This window comes from Lupinus angustifolius, chromosome LG15, assembly GCF_001865875.1.
Source record: "Lupinus angustifolius cultivar Tanjil chromosome LG15, LupAngTanjil_v1.0, whole genome shotgun sequence".
Lineage (NCBI taxonomy): Eukaryota > Viridiplantae > Streptophyta > Magnoliopsida > Fabales > Fabaceae > Lupinus > Lupinus angustifolius.
In genome coordinates this window covers 11637204-11650360 of record NC_032023.1, presented here as the reverse complement: position 1 = coordinate 11650360, position 13157 = coordinate 11637204, and positions in this window count along the sequence as shown.

Below are 13157 nucleotides of genomic sequence, written 5' to 3'. Positions count from 1 at the left end.
CCAAAATTCCTCGATGAAATATGATTTTTTAAGGTGTTATATGGCCTTAACTATGTAACAATTCCAAGTAATTAATAAATTAATTGAAATGAAATGGTAGGCAATTAAGATATTTCTAATTATTGGTTATGAACTAGACATTCAAACGAAATACAATTGGTTCCGAAATGTATCACAAACATGTTCATTCCAAATTTGTTGTTTTGAAACTTTTAATATTTTTCTAAAGTAGCCGGACAAAATAGAGTGTTCACAATTTGTTATTGCTTCTTCCAAAAATCATATTATCCATCAATTAGATGTCAATAATATAGTCCTGCATGGTGATCTAAAAGAAACTGTTGACATGAACATCCCACAAGGAGTCATATGCCATCATCTCAACAAAGTTTGTAAACTCAAAAAGTCTCTTTATAGGCTATGTTAGGCTGGGTGACATAGGTTTACCAAACTTTCTGAATCCCTCTTAACCTTAGGATACACTCAATCTCACCATGATCACTCACTATTCACCAAGAACATAGGTTCCTTTTTCATAACTCTTCTTGTCTATGATGATGATGTTGTATTAGTTGGAAATAATAAGACATAAATAGTCAGTGTCAAGACATACTTAGATAAAAGATTTAGAATTAATGATCTAGGTGTAAGTATTTTTAGCCACTGGTGTATCCCTTTTCCAAAGAAGATATGCCCTGGATATACTCTCTAATACTGGATTCTTGGATGTTAAACCTACCCCTACTCCTATTGTCAAAACCATTAAGCTTCATCAAGATGATGCATCACCTTACCCTGATCCCCCTACTACAAGAGACTAGTAGGAAGACTCTTCTACCTTACTAATACTAGGCCAGATATATCTTTTGTTGTTCAATAATTAAGCCAATTTATGGCTCGTCCTACAACTTGCCATAACAAGGCATTAAGCAGAATTATGAGATACATCAAAGGAAAACATGGCCAAGGTCTCTTCTATCCTATCACCTCTTTTATTCAATTAAAAGCTTTTAGTGATTCTGATTGGGCTCCTTGTATTGATTCTAGAAAATCTATTAGTGGTTATCGTGTGTTTTTGGAATTTCCTTGATTTAATGGAAATCAAAGAAGCAAAATAAAGTTGCTAGATCATCTTTAGAGGCATAATATCGTGCTTTGGTATTAACATCTTAAGAGATTCAGTGGCTTACCTACCTCTTAGAAAACTTCAGAATTCCTTTCATCCAACATGTCTTGCTCTATTGTGACTAGGGGTGAGAAAGACCAGGTTCGATCGATAGATTCGTCTCAAACCGATGACTTAGGGACAAGTCTGACCCATCCACATAAATAAAAATAAACATACCCAATTAAAAGGGACAGACTCGTCATCAAAAAGGACGGGTTCGGGTCAATGTATGGGTCACCCGACCCGTCCCTTATAGTTATATATCAAGAATAATTGAATAAGTACCTATCAACACCCATTATGTTCAACGCACCTAACTCAAATACCTACAAGCCCGCACAACTTATCCACCACATATCATATGATCCTTATTCCTTACCATTTTTTCATTGCTTAATTCTCCTGGATAGTGAAGAATTGTTGCGACGAGAGTGAAGGACACTACGATGCTTAAGAGTTAGTTTTTTATTCTCCATTGACACTTGATAGTTTAAATTGTTCTGAAATTTTCAATGTCTTCTATAATTTTTAGTGACATGATTGTGATAGTTTTTAATTTGAAGGATGCAATTTATGGTTTGTAGTTTATATACTGATGTATATGGGATGCAAATTTTAGTTGAGTTTATATATAGATTGTGATAATTTTGATTCTGCATGCTTAAAGATTTGAGAAAATAATTTAACGTTTATCATTTTGTCCTTTTCCAACCTAGACCCGTCCCTATCTTGACCCGTCTTATTTTGGACTCATCCCTCACGCATCCCATTCTAATTAGGGACGGATTCAAATTCAAAAATTGATCCGATCAATATTTAGGGACGGGTGAGGGACATGCTTAACCTATCCCACAGTCACCCCTAATTGTGACAATAATTCTACAAGGCACATTGCTGCAAACTTAGTGTTTCATGAAAGGACAAATCACATAGATATAGATTGTCACGTGGTCAGGGAAAGAATCCAATACAAACTGTTATATATTCTCCCCGTATCAATAATAGATAAAATTCCAGACATCCTCACCAAGGCACTTGATCTATATCCATTCTCATACTTACTTTCCAAGCTTGGAAAATATATACTCTTCAGCTTGTGGGGTATTGAATATATGCACCAACTCTACTAAGTCAATGCCAAATATCATACGCAAAGCCAAGATAAATGCATCAAAGCCAACCATCATGCACCAATCCACGGCAAAATCATGCACAAAGCTACTAACCTAGGAACAAATGTTATGACCAATGCTGAAGCATCAGGGGAAAGCACCGTGACCAACATAATTACACCAGGACAAGCCAGAGTAGTTGTGTCTTAACCACATGCTAGGCACACCAAGACCTTAGTTGGGCGCACCAAAGCCTTAGCTTTGCTAGGCATCAATTTTTAGCTTGTTTTATTTTAGCCTAGAAGCATCTTTTCCTTTGGTTTTGACAGTTAGTTAATTTTGCTAGGAAGGTTGTTATTCTTTGGAATTTTTCTTTTCTTTTTCTTGGCTTGCTTAAGAGTCAAGTCATCTTGTATAAATACCCCAAGAGGGTTTCATATCAAATAAGAAAACACAAAAGGTATTATTCAAGTTTGATATAACACAAGAGGATCACAAAGTTTTGATTGGGTGAAAAGTATACTAATTCTTAGAGTAATAGTAAACATAAAATAGTATAGATAGATTAATGCAAATATTGAATGAGGTGAAATTGTATAGTTTTTTTCAATTTAAATTAAACAACTAAATAATGGAAGGTGAAAGGAATATACTAAGGTTTTAGTACCAAAAGGGAGATCATAATATTGGATAATAAAAGGTTTTCGAATAGTTAGTTGGATGATGATATACTATTAGTAATTTGGAATTGATTAGGTGTCTACACTTGAATTAATAGTAATTAGTAAAGGTGAGAATATTGAAGAAACAAATTTGATTGGTCTTATTGAGTTATTGATGAATCAACTGCTCAAATTGGATGGTATAATAGTTTAATGAATGAGATGTTAAATTGCAGAGAAAAATGTTGGCTAACCTATTCACACATTTAAGTGAGAAAAAATACACAAAATGATCTCAATTATTTTTTATTTTTTTCAAATCTTAAATGATGCATTAATCCTTACTTGTAAATTTCTTAGAATCAAATAGAGTTATTGTCAACTTATTCACATTTAAATTGCACTTGTGATTTCTCATCTTAAATTCATTTCATTGGGTCTACACTTATTTTTTTGGGTTCTAATGATAGTAGTAAATAATTTATTTTGAAGGTTAAAAAAGTTCAAGAATATAGAAACTATTGATGTTCTTAAAATTAAGAACTTTATGGTCAATAATAGCAATAGGGTGGTTGTGCCCTAATGTAGCCTCAATTTTTACTTCCAAACACTTATTGTAGTAGTAATTTTAAATAGAAAATATGAGTAGCAAATTCATTTGATTTTTCTCATTTTCAATTCCAACGACAAATAGTTTTTCCATTGTAGAGAATATAAATAACTTTCTCTCAACCTACAAACTCATATGACATGAATAAAAACTCAACTTTTGGATTTCACTACATCTAGTAGCAATAATAACATAAACTAAGTAGAAAAAAGCTATGTCAAAATTGGGTTCCAGAAATTTTATTTCATGAGATACATATGGAGCCAGGACAATTTATTCAACAATCAGAATGAATGCGTTAAACAACATATATAGTCCACATGTTACTCGTACATTTGTTTGGTAATGAATACACATATTACTCGTACATTTATATGGTTAAGAAGGGTAGTAGTATAAATGAAATGAAATGGGAAAGAGGAAGAGAAATAGTCTAAATGTGAAAAAGATTACAATCTCCTCTAATGTTCAATGATTATTATTTTTTCACATAACAAAACATAGGGGCCAATCAGTAACTAGCATTAAATTATTAAAATGTAAAATGTATAAAACTTAAGGATGTAATGTGGGAAGGTACATTATTGGAGCATAGAACCTTTTAGGGGAGAAAAAATGAGGCGGAGGTGATCCTCTCACAAACAAATAATCCAACAAATAATCCAATTATTAAAATAGTTTAATAGTTGATCCTCTCACAAACAGCTATTATATAAATTTGTCCGGTACAATATGATATGATTTTTACTGATATAGTTGTCATACCATACTTATCTTAGGATCAGATCATTACTTGAAATAGTTGAACTTGGTATGTATTTATACTCAATGTTGTATATTATATTAATGTATTAGATCAGCTTGAATTTGTCTCACATTATTGAGTCAGGTTAAATTTAAGTAAATAATTATTTGAGAATAGTAAGTTATCCGTGCATTTACAGGAGGTAGTATTTATTTGTCACATGGTTAAGAACACATATGTTACTTGTATATTCATATGGTTAATAACACACATGTTACTCGTGCATTCATTTGGTTAAGAACACACATGTTACCCGTGTATTCATATTATTACGAACAATAATGTTACATGTGCATTCCCATGGTTAAGAACATGCATGTTGCTCATACATTCGTATGGTAAAGAATGCACATGTTACACATTCATTCACATGATTAAGAACGCACATGTTACTCGGGCATTCATATAGTTAAGAACACACATGTTACTTGTGCATTCACTTGGTTAAGAATGTGCATATTATCCGTGCATTCACATGGTTAAGAATGTGCATATTACTCGTGCATTCACATGAGACTGGTTGATTTTGACACATGTTTAGAAGCACATAAGTATCAACATTATCAAAGATATATATATATATATATATATTATTAATATTGTGTTATAATTTGATAAAATAAAATGAAACATATAGAAACACAAACATTATGAACTAATTTCATTGTATATGTTTTTAGTTTTAATCATTCAATCTTCATTTGACGTCTATATATCAATCATGCGCAAAATATTTTCACACCTTTTGTATCATCAAGAACAATTATAAAATCCATAAAATTTGAACATTGAGAGGTAGACTTTACACGATCATATGTGCACCCTAAGGCTAATCATTGCAGAGTATGAGGAAATATTAATTAACCTTTTAAATGAATTCTTAGTATTTAATAATATATGTATTACTTTGAAAACATCTTAAAGGATCGTGTAAATTATCAATGGTGAAAATGAAAATATTAAATGTCATGGAGAGTAGCATTAAATGGAAAAATAAAAAACACATCATGATTGTGTACCTAAATAGAAAAGTAAATGGAAAAATGTTATTACATATGTATAAATCAAATGAACATTTAATCAGCAAAAAGTCTTGAGTGAGAATTTAAACAATAAATAATATTTTAAAATTGGAACAATGATAATTTAAATCAAAAATTCGAAAATGATAATTAAATTAATAAATGTTTTAATTTCTCACCTTTGAGAACTGGAGAGTTGGTAAAGAAATTTTTTTTATGGATGAAACTAATTAATTAACAAAATAATAATCACTATATATTCTATATATTTGGTTGACTAGTAAATACATTAAAAACTTATATTGTTCATTCTTAATATAGGTGTACATGTAGAGAACTTGTATATTTGTTAACATAACTTGTTTATAATTTCTTTTATTTCTAGGATATTATTTCTTCTTAGTTGTTAGTATAATTGATTTATTATTTATTATTTTTTAAGAAGTATACGAAATGGGGTGTTGTAATTAATTACTTATATTTTTTAAAAATAAATACAAGTTTAATCATTTAGTATGACAAATACGAAATAATATTTTAATAGATAGGAATGGAATTTTAGTAATAAATAATCTTTGATATAGGAACATTGTAATTAAATACTTCGATTTTTTTCAAAATAATGGAGACCTTAATTATTTAGGATTAAAACTACTAAAATATTTAAAAAAACAATGGAAGTATATGACTAATAATAATAAATGGAAATGAAAATGAGAACATTGTAATTAAATATTTAGATTTTTTTTCAAAATAAAGCAGACATTATTTATTTAGGATTACAACAACTAAAATAATGTTTTAACAGATAACAATGAAAATGATTTACCATTGTTTAGGCCTTAAACTATATTAACCTCATCATTGTTATAAAACTATGTGATTGATGGGAAATATAATGAGTTTCTTATGAGACAAATGAAGGGGCTCTAAGAAATCTTTGAGAATCTCATATCCTAAGAAGGATGAGATGAAGAAAAATAATTGATATAAAACTCAATAATTCGATTATTCAATAATATGGACCGTTGAGGATATCTAGTTTAGGCTGTATGTATGAGTACAATATCATAATTATAGTTGAGATTCTTCTAAAACAATTACTATATATCTTATAAAAAAAATAACTGTACATATTTTCCTGTAGGATAGAGATAGAAAAGGACTTCATTATATTTTGTATGCTCTATTTGAAGATGAAGGACATTAAACTTTATAAAATATTGAGAAACACATCATTATCTATACTACTTACTAAAGGGAAAACTCAAAATAACTTCCATGAAGTAGTTTATGTTTCCTATTTCATTTTAAAACTTCTAATTTTATTTTTTAACTTCTACTTTCATCTTTATATATAACTAGTGTGTACAGGCACTTCGTGCCTGCCAGTTAATATTGCATGGTAATATGTATTTAATTTTTATATATTTTATTTTTTATAATTAAAATATATTTGTTGTATTCAATGTACTTTATATTATATTTTGTGTGTATTTATGATAAGTTTAGTTTAAGGTGAGAGATGTGGTTAATTAATGTGTTGGTGGTGGTTAATTAAAGATTATATGGTTTTTTTGTAAAAATTAAATAATGTGAGGGGCAAAATAGGAAGTAGAAATTGCGTCATGGTGGAAGTTACACCATGTTTTGGCTTTATATATAGTATAGAAGTATAAATATAGATTATACTAATAAACATTAAATAACTACCCATGATGTACTTTATATTATATTTTGTGTGTATTTATGATAAGTTTAGTTTAAGGTGAGAGATGTGGTTAATTAATGTGTTGGTGGTGGTTAATTAAGATTATATGTTTTTTTTGTAAAAATTAAATAATGTGAAGGGCAAAATAGGAAGTGAAAATTACACTATGGGAAGTTACACCATGTTTTGGCTTTATATATAGTATAGAAGTATAAATATAGATTATACTAATAAACATTAAATAACTACCCATGAAGTATTTTATATAAATTTCTATACTAATACTAATAGAAAATAGAAATACATAAAATAACTACTCATGAAATATGTTATGTTTTCCTACTTTATCTTTTATCATTTATATCTTATATTTCTCTATTTCATATTTTATAACTACTAATTTTATTTTATAACTTCTACTTTCATCCTTATTTATACTTATACTAATAAACATTAAATAACTACCTATGAAGTATTTTATATTAATACTAATAGAAATTAAAAAAACATAAAATAACTACATATGAAATATTTTATGTTTCCCTACTTTATCTTTTATCATTTATATCTTCTAATTTCAATAAGTTATAAAAGAGTTCCTAAGGTTATTGTAATATATTTGTAATGTCTTAGTATATAACAGTAAGTTATAAAATATTAATATATTTAAAACGATATTTATTTTAAATATTTATTATTTAAACAATTAATAGTAGATAATACATTACGAATATACTTTTATTAAATAATAGTATAATTATCTCATTTTTTATTATTTAAATAAAATACTACTTAATAAAACATATAAAGATCTTCTACTGTGTTGAGTTTATCCTTTTAATGCGACTACATGCATCTACATTTACATAACAATCATACTTCAATAACAACAAAAGATTGAAAGGAACAACCCAGCGGTTCTAAACAATACCACATATATTGACAGTCACAGATTTACTATATCCTATTTTGTACTCAACATAAGAGTTACTATTTCATCTACAATAAGTTTTCTGGTCAGAAAGTTGTTTCTTCATAAAATGAGGTATCAAAAATAGTGTCATCATTACTTTGAGAATACATTTTTTTTTCTCTATCTTATCCTACTACTTTTCCGTCATTCAATTACAAATCATGTACACATTTATATTTATTTTACTAATTTTCATTATATTAGGCAAATTACCTTTTATACTTCCCCAAGAAAATTATATCAATTTTACTGTCCATTTTAATGGGACATTGTGGCTACAATATTTACAACTTATGTCTAAAAGAAAGAATTATTTCTCAATTTTATGATTCATAAATTATAGAAAATTCTTTACTTGATTTATCATATCTATTAATTTGTGCAATCATTAATACAGATTAAGAACACAATTAAAAACCATTTCATGATAATCTTCTATGTTACGTTCTAAACATGATAAATTTATTTCAATTATTTCACTCTAATCATATACTTCACCTCAACTAATCTATTTGACATTTAAAACATGTAGATCACACGTTATAAACAATATGAAAGTGGGTTGACAGTCACAATAGTGTCTGTCAACGTGCTAGTCTTAATAATTAAAATATCATCAAAAAATTTATATCACATTATTATTTGATTTTAAAATAATATTGTTTTAAAAATACATATTACTATTTGACTCTAAAATAACTACAAACAAATAAAATTTTGAATTCATCATTAAATTATTAATATTCTTTATAACATATATTTCCTATTGTTAGTATTTTAATACTACAATATTAACATTTCAATATTAGAATAAAATCTAAATTTTAAAAAATATATACACAATGAGCATTGTCTAAATTAAGGAATCATAAATAGTTCAACCAAAATATAAATCAAAAATGTGTTACAATGCATACAACTATATCTTATGATTGTTTTTAGAGTGAATTACACTAACACGATTTTAGTGAAATTAAACAAACCACCCAAACCTTTTTGAAACCTACACAAATCACCCCTATTATACATATATATTACACTGACTACTCATGTAATATTACATACAACTATATCTTATGATTGTTTTTAGAGTGAATTACACTAACACGGTTTTAGTGAAATTAAACAAATCACCCAAACATTTTTAAAACCTACACAAATCACCCCTATTTATACATATATATTACACTGACTACTCATGTAAGAGATATAAGTGTAATTTCTTAAACAAAAATAGTGACGGGTGTAATTAAATCAAATAAAGTATGTTATATTGTGGAGACAAGTCCAAAGAGTATTAACTTGATGTACATTCATTATTTTTTATTCGTTACAACCTACATCAATAAGTCTAAGGAGGTGTTTAAATTACTCTCGTATTATATTGTAACTAACCAAAATAAATAATAAACATCGACTCTTATACTATTTGGACTTGTCTTCATAATATATCATATTTTGTTTGACTTAATTACACCCGTCACCATTTTTTATTTAAGAAATTACACTTATCTATCTTACAGAGGTAGTAAGTGTAATGTATATATATAATTAGGGGGTTTATGTATGTTTTAAAAAGGTCTGGAGGCTTGTGTAATTTCACTAAAACTCAGGAGTGTCAATGTAATTTACTATTGTTTTTAATAAAATAAATATAGAAGAATGAATTTCATTATTACAACTAAATCAATTTAAAGATATTGCTTTTTTATTAAGCCAAAAATATTGTTTTTTTCTTCTTCTATATGTTACTATAGTTAATATTGTACCATTGTTACTATTCTCAATAACTACTAACAAATATTAATGATAGAAAATTGTTCATATTATTTTTCTGTTATATTTTTTATTATTACTATTTGAATACTACAAGAGTAATATTAAAGTATTAGAATCAAATCTAAACTCAAAACAAAATATATCCATAATGAGTATAGTCTAAAATTAATGAATATGTATTTGTTATGAGATATAAATATTTGTTATGAGTTATAAATATTTATAATGAACATTGTCTAAAATTAAGGAAATAGAAATAACTTTACTGAAATTGTATTAATATTTGAATTAGCCATTTTTCTAAGGTTACTATTTTATTTTAGATATAAAAAACCAAATTATTTATTAGCTACAAATAGAGTTGCTCACTTTTAGAACTAATGAAGGAAAATTTAAAATCATAAATAAATATATATTAAAATTTATAAAATATGTTGGTTTCAAATCTAAAGTTACATTTGTTATTTTTAATTCTAATGTTATGAAAATATATTATTATACGATTACAATTTTAATGTTATAATGACTTCACTTTAATGTTATAATATAATTCATAATATATATTGACAGATAACATATATTTGTTGTACTTTAATGTTATAATATAATGAATGCACTTTAATATTTCTTAATCAAAATAATTGTAATCATGGACTCTACAAATTTCTTACACATAACATCAATTTTTATTAACCATCAATATAATTATAAATATAATGTAATGGTTGTACTTTAATAGCATATAATGAAAAAAGTTTCACTTTAATATTTCTTAATGTAATGCTTGCATTGTAATTGTGAGTATGGAAACAAAATTAATTTACTAAATATTTAATGATTTTATATTAAATAAATTTTAAAATAACTACATAGTCATAAATGTTTCATAAAGTTGAAATATTCAACTTTAACTGTTAGTTGTCTCATTTCATTAAACATCAGATTTTCTTCTAAATTAGTGAACATCAAATCATTATTCATTTTAATTAATTCCCATATTTTTAACCAATTCTGGCCATAATTCATTAATTCCTTATTTAATAGAAAATGTTGCCTCGTTTTACCATCCTAATTGGATTATATAAACATGGGAAACAAACATCCTTAACACATCTTAAATTTGTTTTGTAATACAATGTCACCATCTTATCATGTCTTGTTCTTACTTCTTTGCTTTTTCCTACAAGAACCTTCCCAAGCAATCAAGTAGGCAAGCTCTGTATCAAGCTTAATTTATTAATTGATATTTAACTAATTGCGATGAAGCTTATTATTATAACCATTACTCATCTTAATTTGTGTTAATTAGTTGAAGTATTTTTTTTGAGAAAAACTTGCATAGAGACAAACGCAACACATCATATTTAAAGACATCCAATTATACACTGCCAAATCATTATATTGTGGGTCCCATTTTATTAATTTAGATTTTTTTTCTTTTCTCTTTCCCTTTCCCCCTTCCTCTCCCCCTCAATGGCAACCCACCGGCCACCACCATCTACACCAATCTTCCTTGTTCTTCCCTTTTCATTCCGAAAAAACAAAACTAATGTTTCCCTTTTCACTGATTAATTTTTACTTTTTGGGTTGCTTTTCAATTTGCTAAAATAATTTAAGATTTTTTGTTATTGGGAACTCAAGAAACAGAGTGATGACACAAAAGTTACGTTGAAGAGCTCCAAAACCTGCCTATTTTTATGAGAAGTTCATTTTTACCATTAATAGATATAAAAGGGGAGAAAGGAGAAGAATGGTGTAGTTGGTGGTGGGTTGCCATTGAGGGGAAAAGGAAGAGGGAAAGGGAAAGAGAAAAGAAAAAAATCTAAATTAATAAAATGGAACCCACAAGATAATGATTTGGCAGTGTATAATTGGATGTCTTTAAATATGATGTGTTGCGTTTGTCTCTATGCAAGTTTTTCTCATTTTTTTTAACCCTTTCATATTTGAAAATTTAATTTAATGTAGCCTAATTAATAATCATTCATTCACCTTTTATTTTGTTAGTCCTATATTGTATACTTAGGATCACATTCTTTTGGACCATATCCTTTTCTAGTTGAAATGGAATCTGTCACAAAGTCTCATTATGATTTACATGGATCATAGTTGGGAAGGTATATAATTTAATCCCAAATTCATGAAATATTCTCTAATGGCATAAAACTAGTATGAACTGATGTGAATATATTTTATTACAAAGCACCAAGATGGCCAGAGATGCAATCTTTTACTCTTATAATAGAAATATCAATGGTTTGTTGCAATACTTGATGAAGAAGATGCATCCAAGATTGCAGGTATATATGCAGTTCAACAATGTGTATTTTAGATGTATAATAACACTTCCATGTGCTTTCTATTTGACTACTGTAGTATATTGTCCTCATTAACTTCGCTTCTTAAACGTCGTTGTATTGAATATATACCACACCACATCATACATATGCATTTGTATAGTTGTCTTTTATATGCATCGCCTTCATATGCATTTGTGTAGTTGTCTTTCATATGCATCTCATCATCACAATCCACAACATCTCTCTTCTCACCATGTCTTGTCCAACATGTCTAACTTTGATCAATACTATGACACACTAAATGAACTTTTAACTCATTCTGAGTAATTTGGTTTGAGTAACAACATATTAAGCAATGACATACAATTCTATTATGGTTTTCAGCATTAACAACATTACCTAAAGGTAATAAAAATATAACTCAATATATCCATTTTCGATCCATTTTCTATTAACAACAAAATATAATGAGAATAAATCCCTAAAGCTAAAGCTGGGAGTTAAGCTGGGAGAATAAATCCATTTTCGGAACATCACTTTAAGTAACATACAATGCGGAAAATAAGAAACATCATTACCTAAAGGTAATAAAAATATAACTCAATATAACTTTGAATCATACTTCATTAGAATATCATGAAATGTTGGTACAAAGTACAAGGTAAAATCTAATCGTCGCCCAAATAAAACTACTCCAAAATAAATACCCTACACAGGTACACTAATCAAAAAGCACAAGGGCATGTGTAGGTACAACAGTTTCCCTCAATCCTCCATGCCCCCTCCTAGGACATCGAAAAGCGGTAACTCAGAATCCTGGTTGAATGATCCATCTGAACAAAACGCGAAAAGAAGACAAACAGAAAGAAGAGGGAGTAAGACATCTAATGAATATTACTCATTGACGGCGTGGAATTACATGGAATATCACATCTAGACAGACACGCTTAATAAACACAATATATACATCACATATAAAAATGTACAATGATGAATGATGTTATAATCTCAGATT